The sequence below is a fragment of the Cervus elaphus genome, chromosome 21, assembly GCF_910594005.1.
Source record: "Cervus elaphus chromosome 21, mCerEla1.1, whole genome shotgun sequence".
In the NCBI taxonomy this organism is placed as follows: domain Eukaryota; kingdom Metazoa; phylum Chordata; class Mammalia; order Artiodactyla; family Cervidae; genus Cervus; species Cervus elaphus.
In genome coordinates, this window is record NC_057835.1 from 52695184 (window position 1) to 52703032 (window position 7849).

At 33.0% G+C, this 7849-nt stretch overlaps 1 pseudogene; it reads left to right on the plus strand.

Moving 5' to 3' along the window:
* Nucleotides 1-713: 713 nt before the first annotated feature.
* LOC122679692 lies at nt 714-812 on the plus strand (annotated as a pseudogene).
* Nucleotides 813-7849: the final 7037 nt, after the last annotated feature.

The window sequence follows — 7849 nt, forward strand, 5'->3', positions numbered from 1 at the left end:
TTACTACTGGTGATGTTGATCCTCTTGTTTCTTCCACTCTACACGTATCGTCTTTCTTTTTGATTAATATATATATTTTAAGATTGGTACTTATATATTAATGAATTCACAATTATTTCAGTTTTCTGGGTAAAAATCAAGGTCTACTGTATTTATTTTGCTGCTCAAATTGTTAATAGCTACTTCAGTTTAGCAGTTTGGCATCTGTGTTTTTCAACAAGCCTGCATCTTTTTTTTTTGAGAATGTATTTTCTGACATTGATGGAAGGATAAACCAGAAACTAAAGTGTTTGGTTTCCTATTGGAGGTGGATAGGAACAAAATGGAAAAGAGCAGGTAGAGTAAATATTAAAAAAGTATATATATATATATATATATATATATATATATAGTACAAAAATCACATCATTACTGGTTTTCTTTCAGTAAATATCCTCCCTGATATTTTACTGAAATTCTACAGCTTTTTCTTTTTTAAATATGCTTCTAAATTAAGAAACACATAATAAATTATATTTTTGTACCAGTTACCAGTTATCACAGTCCACTACCTTGATTTTTTCATATTTTAAGAGTTTATTAAAATTAAAATTAATAAGTTTATAAAATTAAAAGTTTATAAAATTAAAATTAAAAATTCTACCTTGACTTTTAATATATTACCTTCACATTAGAGTTTATATTATTTGCAGTAATTCAAGGTAGTATATCAAGTGCTCACGTCCACATCACATAGACTAAAATTAGAATACAAATTAGCATGGTCCCTGAACAAGGATAACAAGCAAATTCATGAAGCATTCTTTTTTTTTTTTTTTCTGAAACAGTAAGTAAACTATAGATATCTCAGGCACAGTGTAATAAATATACACAGTAGTACATACTATAGTCAAACAGTCTGATAAATATTGCTTCAGTGGAAATCATGGAGAAGGGAATGGCAACCCACTCCAGTGTTCTTGCCTGGAGAATCCCACGGACAGAGGAGCCTGGTGGGCTGCCATCTACGGGGTCGCACAGAGTCAGACACGACTGAAGTGACTTAGCAGCAGCAGCAGCAGCAATGGAAATCATATTACAATATATACAGAAGTCTAAGTAGTATGTTACACACCGTCAATTTACAACATGTATCATGTCAAATATAACAATTTTTTTTAAAGACAGGGTAGTGGTTTTACTTTCCATTGCACTTTTTATTTATTTTGAAATGTCTCCTGTAGAACCGAAACTGAACAATGACTAGTGGGAGAAACTGATATAAATGATTCATTTTAGTTAGAAAATATCTTAATAGCTGAATATGGTTCTAAATAAACATTTTGACTCTCAGTTTTTAGAAAGTACTGTAACTTCAATTAAAAGTATACCAGAAAAAGAATACTTTTTGATATAATGGTGACCAGGTAGGCAGAATAATGTAGCTCAATCTTAGCATATCTAATGCTTTGAAACATTTGACCAGGTGCATCTTCTAAGAACTTCTATACCCCAAAACCAGTTTATGTGCAGGATTCCAAATTTGTGTCTAGTTTTTGATATTAAGAGAATCTTCATGTTCAATTGATAGTAACTTTTAGCTTTTCTAATATGAACATAATACCCTGTATACTAAAAGGTACTTTCCAGGGAGAATACTAGTAGGTTTATAAATGTGGTATACTAAAATGCATTGCACTGATGTGCAGGTTCATTTTTCCATTGTTGCCATCATTTGTTCCATGGAGAGCTCAAAGCTCATGTAAGATACTTAAACTTTTAAGATCTATAAGGCTGAGGTTTCTCATACAAATCATAAGAAAAATAAGGTATCTGTCTCCCAATATATATAAATGATAGAAGTCTATCTCTCTATACGAATTTATGTTTTCAAATAACTCCAGAATGTGTTTTTAGAAGTTGACTTTATTTGCCACACATTTTTTATATGTATGGCCAATAAAACAGACTGTAACTTACTACATTAAAGCAAGCAAGAAATATATGTCTGATATATATATATATATATACACACTGCAACAACAGATGGTAAGAATCTGAGAACTTTGAAAGTACTCAAATCAGTTTACATTTGTATGTATGTTCTTTGGACTCAGTAAATATTAAGTCTGCAGTAGATATATGTCAGTAATAGGTATTGTGAATGTGAGCATTTATCTCCTGTCTACATTTCAAGGGTGCTGGAAGTTTTTCTCATTTGATATGAGATTGTACTATATTCATTTCAAAAGATCATATGAATGTTTTTTGGCAAAGCTATAGAAAAATCACCTTATAATAGGACTCTCCTTCACCATATATCTTTGCTCGGAATAAATGAAATGCACCAACAAAAATGAACAAGTTACAAATTAATTTTCAATTTACATGCAAATTTCATCAACTTTCCTATGACAATCATGCCTCATTTCTCATTCCATAAAGTCAGTAGCCCAGAATAGAATGTCTATGACAATGTATCTGTGCACTTCTCTGAATTCACAAAGGGTTTTTTAAATGATTTAGACCACTGGATGTTATGACCACACTTCAGAGTATAAGAAGTAAAATGTAGTACATACACACAGCTTCTTGTTGAAAATGAAACATTTTTTTACTCCCTAAATTTAACCATTAAAAAGTCATACATGGAACTTTTTTTTAAATTGTTTTCAGAAAAATATCTTGTTTTTCATCTTTGGGATTGTTCTGAGTATCTCTCCTTTTTCATTGGCTTTGCCTACTTTATTAATAGTTTTGAGGGCATATATTTGTCTTCTTTACCTATAATTGGAAAAAAAGCTATGATCAACCAAGACAGCATATTAAAAAGCAGAGACATTACTCTGCCAACAAAGGTCCATCTAGTCAAAGCTATGGTTTTTCCAGTAGTCATGTATGGATGTGAGAGTTGGACTATAAAGAAAGCTGAGCACCAAAGAATTGATGCTTTTGAACTGTGGTGTTGGAGACAACTCTTGAGAGTTCCTTGGACTGCAAGGAGATCCAACCAGTCCATCCTAAATGAGATCAGTCCTGAGTATTCATTGGAAGGACTGATGCTGAAGAGGAAACTACAATACTTTGGCCACCTGATGCAAAGAACTGACTCATTGGAAAAGACCGTGATGCTGGGAAAGATTGAAGGCAGGAGGTGAAGGGGACGACAGAGGATGAGATGCTTGGATGGGATCACTGACTTGATAGATATAAGTGTGCGTAAGCTCTGGGAGCTGATGATGGACAGGGAGGCCTGGTGTGCTGCAGTCCGTGGGATCACAAAGAGTAGGACACGACTGAGTGACTGAACTGAACTGAACCTCTATTTTATCTCTGAAGTGTTTTCAGTCCATCAGTATAAATTTCAATCAGAATAAGGCAGCTTATCTTTCCTTTCTTTCCCTTTTAAAGAAGAAAAAAGCTGAAAACCTTACCATGGAGTTCCTGTTCCATAAGTAATAAAGGCCAAGCTATGTGCTCAAGTTAAGGATATATATGCTGATGAACAAACATCTGTCAATAGATTTCCCAAAGCCCTGAAAGTTTATCATTTATTTCTACTTTTGACTTAGCCTCTTTCTCACTTTAATAAAAATAGACCTTTTATTTCAACCTAAATATATAAAACATTTTGAAATACAACAATTTATTTGTTAAAAAAAAAAGAAAGAAAAAAGAAAAGAAATTCACACAGAGTAAATGGCCAGTATATAAGGTAAAAACATTAGATTTTTGAGCCATAAAAGTACTTTATCTAAAAACAGCTCCTATGGAAATTTCCAGTACCCAGGCTATGCAAAATACATATATTCTCCTTGTCACCTAAACTTTTATTATTTCCCTTGTTACCGAAATTTTTCCTCAGTATGTACTCAAATTAGCTCTAATATCATTGCTCTGATTCCTGACTGTAAAGAAAATTAAGTGCTGTGTAACCAGATTTAAGAGAAAATCTTTTCTTGCCAATTCTTCAACAATAGTAACATATATTAACTTTTATAAGTATGGAATTTGTTGTATTTCACCAAAAGCATAGTCTGTCTTATGAATGTGTCTTTTTTCCTCTTTTCCTCTTTTGTGTAATTCTAACTTTTAGAAGAACATCTGGGTTTTCTCCTCAACCCTAATCTCAAATTCTCTTAAAAGCTTTAAGGATGAATGAATGCTGTCATGGTTACTTACGTCCTGAAGTGGTGACAATGGAAGGAGAGCAGGCCTGACTGCCTCTTCACGGCAATAACCACATGACACACACTGCGGAATTTCCCATAGCTTGCCAGGGAAATCAAAGTGAAATATTTCTTCTTAATTCATTTATGTCCCACAGAGTTGGAAATTTAATGTCACTTCAGTTTATGAAATGCCTTTCTTGTGTGTGAGTCAATAGTTCCACAGTTAATAGCACTCACATTCAGTAGACTCTGGCTTCTCATGTGTGTCCCTGGTAAGGGTCCTTTGAGAACAAAAGAATTTTCTCTCTTTACAGAGTTTAGGCCTAATTTACACCAGCATTGCACCTGAACGTTGAGGTTTCTGTTGTAGGAGAATGAAGCAGTCTCTTTTTTGCATGTGATTAAAGGAAAAATCATCTCCATATACCTCTCAAATCTCCTTTCCCATTGTGCCTCTCAGACATTTGTTGTTGTTGTTGTTGTTAAGGCAAAATAAACGTATTACATATTAATCCATGTTAATCATGGAATGAACTAAAAGTTGTTTTTTCAATTAATATCACAAGTTATTCAATTCACATCTACCTTGAACTGATAAATGTAAGCACTTAACCTAACTTATGGAATTATTTCAGTAAGCAAGACAAACCTAGTCTTTGCTCTCATGGAGCTCAGGTCCACTAAAAGAGATAAAGAAAGCGCAATGCAATTAACAAACAAAACACAGTTATAAATATATAATTGAATATATAGAGAAGACAACAAGGTGGATAAGAAGGATATGGTCAATGAGAAAGGCAAAGGGATAAGTATTACAGAGAAAAGAACCAATATATTAAAATTTCTTGATGTGTGACAGAGCTTGGAAAATTTCGGGACTAGAAAGAGGGCTATTTGGTGGAAGGTGGAATTATTCTCAAATTGGAGAGAGTCTCTAATGCACTTACAAGTTAACTTATATGAGTATTCATATCTAAAGCCGACCTTTTGTGACCAAAATACACCATCATCCCCCTGATTCTGTGGGGGAGATTGGTTCCAAGATTCCCCAAGGCTATAAATATCCACTCAAGCTCAAGTCCCTTATATAAAGTGGACTAAGACAGTTGGCCATCTAAATCCATGGATCAATCTGTGGTTCAATAAATCTGTGGTGTCAGAGATCCATGGAAACAGGGCTGACAGTAATTGGTTTTTCTTTTTAAAGTCAGTTTGCCAAAATGTATCTTTTAATTATATTTGCACCATTCACATTTAAAGTGATTAATATATTGATGTCTACTATGTTTGCCACTATTTCTGCCTTTTTTTGGTGTAAAATGAGCATTTTAAATGATTCCTTCATATGTCCTTTCTTGGCATACCAATTTATTATTAACTTTTTAATACATGCCCTAGAGTTCACAATGTAACTACTCTAAATCAACCTATAGATAACACTGTCACTTCACCTGAACTGAAGGAACTTAATAATAAATAACAAATTCTTCTTGCCCATGTATTGACATTGCTGTCATTCAGTTCACTTGAACAAATGCTATTAAAATCCAATGCATTTTTACAATTATTCCTTTAGCTAAGCAGTTATCTTTCAAATCAATTAAGAAAATAAAGGATCTTATTTTACCTGGATTTATTTCTTCTCTCGCCTTCTTTCTTTATACAGATCCAAGTATCTAATCTACAACATGTTTTTCTGCATAAAATATATAAGCTCTTAACTTCAAAGAACTGAAATCTTATTCATATATTTATAATTAATGAGATTATAAAAAAACATAAAAGATATGAAATTATTGACTTGCCTAATTCTATACATTATGCATATTTGATTTGCGAGCACAAGTATATCATAATCAATATCACTTCATATGCATATTCAATAAATATTTTAAATTTTATTTAAATAGTGTAGTTGTTATAGAGGGCATCCCTGGTGGCTTAGATGGTAAAGAATCTGTCTGCAACACAGGAGACTTAAGAGATGAGGGTTCACTCCCTGGGTCAGGAATATCCCCTGGAGAAGGAAACGGCAACCCACTCCAGTATTCTTGCTTGGAGAATTCTATGGACAGGAGAGCATTTTCTGAGCTTTTCAGTTCAGCAACAAATCCACATCTGCTGCAGTCTCTTGCCCTTAGTACCTATGTGCTATTCCCTTACCTGTAACTCCCTTTCATCATCATATTCACCACTTGCAAGAAAATTAATATAACTCAAGTGAAAGGGCCAAATTGGCAGAGGAATGTCAATCAAAGCTATTCATCTACTTTTTAAATTAAATTTGCACATCAATTTAATAGGTCCTTAAGCTTCTGCCATCTGCAACATAATACGTTCTCTAGTTTTAGATGATGAGGTGTATATTTTTATTTTATTACAGTTTGACCTGCAGGCCTACTTCCAGCAAAGAAAGAGCAAATAACCTCTGAGATAGGTCTGGTACTTTATGACTTTGGCAAAATCAGAAACCACTTGGAACAGCAGATGGACAGACTTGCTACTAAGTACTCAGGTACCATTCATAGAAAATAAAAATAGGCCTTGTTATATTAGGCTTACAAAATTTTTGGCCTTCAGAAGGATTGTTTCCCATCCAAAGTTATTTGAATATAAACAGAGAGATTCAGAAAATAAATGTTAGCAAAATAGTGAAAAGTCCTTTTATAGGAAATAGCTTGTCCTAAAAGAAAGAACCACATCAAACTCAGGAAAAGACCAAACCCCACCTTCCCATTTGCTCCAGTGATTCCATCTACAAAAGGCAGACATGGGATTTCAAGGCGATGGTGAGGAAAACAGATTTATGAGGCCAAGTCTTTTCAACAACTTGACCAAATGCTGTATTCAGACATGAAAAATTATATTAAATTCTTACTAGAAAAATCACAGTATACTTAATAAAGAGAGAATTAAAAAAAATCAAGTAAGATTCTAGATATATTTAATCAGAGTAACATAATCCATAATTATTAACTGGGAGACATTATGGATGAAATAAAAAAGTACAGCCAAAAGTGATTGTAGGCATGAATGGCCCAGCTGCCTGGGTTTAAAAGTCACAAATTCCCCATGACTCCAGCACATTCATTTTACATGAAAATAAACTTTTATGAACCTTTTATATATCTTCCAGAATGACAGGAAAAATTTTATTTTAATTACACTTTAAAAAAATAACACTTTCATTTTAAAAATACCACTTTACATTTTTAGGTTCCCCATCATCTCTTAGTTCCATGAAATTCTAACCATTTGTCTTAATCTCATAAATTATAATTCATAAGACTGAAAAACAGGAAATTGAAAGATAATTGAGATCGGTCTTTATTACTTTTTAAGGGTTTATTTCCAAAATATAAAATATTTAATTGGTCACAAGGCTAGAGGGCTTTAATTCAGAATTTATAAAGGAAAAGGAAAGAAAAATTGGTATTACTTAGGATTGAATAATTAAATTTCTGGGTGAAATCTACCGGGAATGAAGGTTCCAAATTCCTGAATTCATACTTGAAGACACCAAGAACTAATAAAGGGAAATAATTTGTTTTGTTGTCACAATCAATAACTTATGACTTATAACAAATTCCCATGTGCTAATTCCCAATTCAGTCTTCCTATTGTTATAAAACTGTAATGCATTTTTTATCCTCTTTGGCATTTCTTTTCTTCTTCCTGCCTTTAATTACTTACTCATC